Raw genomic sequence first — 2,101 nt, 5'->3', positions numbered from 1 at the left:
TCAGGCGATGGAGACCATCCTGGCTAACATGGTGAAACCCCGTCTCTACTAAAAATACAAAAAAAAAAAAAAAAAAAAAAAAAAAAAAGCCGGGCATGGTGGTGGGCGCCTGTAGTCCCAGCTACTCGGGAGGCTGAGGCAGGAGAATGGCGTGAACCTGGGAGGCGGAGCTTGCAGTGAGCCGAGATCGCGCCACTGCACTCCACGCTGGGCGACAGAGAGAGACTCTGTCTCAAAAAATAAAAATATAAATAATAAATAAATCGCCCTGTTCCAAAATAATATTGTGGTAATTGTAAGTAGTGCATATTTAATCTTTAAAACTCAGGATTGATGTAAGCACTGGAATATTTTATTTGTAGAAATGTGTATCACAATTACTTAAATTTATTTTTTTGAAACAGCTGCAGCAATAATTGCCACTTATTCATATGTATCTTCAACCTCTGTTATTCTGATGACTGACAAAAGAACTTGAACCTATGTTATATGATACAAGCATAACTTGAGCTACACTAAACCACATGACAGTGTTTACTTAATTCTTGTATAAATTAGTATATCTCCTCTATCATTAGCCTGTTTGTTAAATGCTGGACCACGTTTCTATGATCTGTTGAAAGAACCCTAGACAGTTCTGTGAGAAAGCAGCAATTGCACAGTTACATACACAGTCAATTAAATTTTAACGTTAAAGATAATTTAGTTTTAGGTTTGGCCTCTGTGGTTCTGTATCAGTTCCAAAAATGTGGAAAGCATGGGCATGGAAAAGCACATTTTTCTCTAATAAAAGAAGACAAAACCTTATTTTATCTGTGCATTCTTTATATTTAATCATTAGGTTAAAGAAGCAATTCCAATGAAAGCTTGACTTCAAAAAATAGATATACTCTATGGCCTTTCAAAATTATTAAAAGTACCTTAACGTCTGTGTTCTTGAAAAAATTAAACTACTATAAATGATTGAGACAACTGAGCAAGATATATTAATATCAGTGCTGAGCCACTGGTTTGTGGGTATGTCATTTCCAAAGACATCAAATTGCCATGTAGTTTGTTTTGGTCCACCATTCAATGATACCTCCCCTTAGCATTGAATGAAAGTATTTTGTTAACATTTATGTATGCTTACAATTATTTCACATCTGTGGCAAGGTAAATTATGTAGGGTGCTTTGTTTTTCAAGTTTAGTATTTGTGGAGTATGCGGAAGTTTAAGTATATATGCATCTAAAAACTTAAGTGATGAATTCTCCTACCTTTCGTTTTGTAATATGCGGTTTTTACATGTAACAACATACAAAATGTTCATTTGAAACACTTTATTTAGTAAATATGAAATTCAGAATATATTTGGAGTAAGTCAGTTAAATGTATTCTTTTGCTGAGTTTCTGAAATTCCATTCATGAATCCTTCAGAACACAATACTCCCATTGGGAGGAGAGGAGCGACTTCCTCTCATTTTCCCTTGTGCTTTTTATTTTAATTGGCCCCTATATACCACTCTTGTCTTTTCTAGGTTTTCCAAGTTTAAGGAAAAAAAAAAGTTCATTCAGATTCTGGTTTTCTGCCTGCAATCACTTATACAGGAATAAGTGAGTCCCTATGGGGAGCATTTAATTCCTAAAGCTTGTATTTTCATAAAGGATTTTCCTTTTACCCAAAGCGTGTGTTGGTGTACAAGTCTAAGTACTACTTCAGGTTTCTAAGAAAATCCTTATTTGAGATCTGCAGAGGTCCATATGAGAGTTCTATTATACATACTGGGCTATGTAACCATTTATTCTATAGTGGAAGGATGAGAATTAGGACGAAATGTACTTAGTGATGAAACAGTTGATATTTATGCCACCCCTTACTTCCTCAAATGAGTAATGGTGTACTTTAAGTCACTTTGGCAGATATTCTGAAGGGAAGAAAGTTTTTGTCCTTAAAAGTTATTAGGGGTGTGTGTATGTGTGTGTGTATAAATGTGTGTGTGTGTGTGTTTATATGTATATATGCATATACATGTATCTATACATAAATAATATGCATATAAGTATATGTGAATATGTGTACACACACACACATATATATGACTTTATTTTTTAGAATTGTT

This window comes from Macaca thibetana, chromosome X, assembly GCF_024542745.1.
Source record: "Macaca thibetana thibetana isolate TM-01 chromosome X, ASM2454274v1, whole genome shotgun sequence".
NCBI lineage: Eukaryota > Metazoa > Chordata > Mammalia > Primates > Cercopithecidae > Macaca > Macaca thibetana.
Note: the sequence above shows the minus strand (reverse complement) of the source record.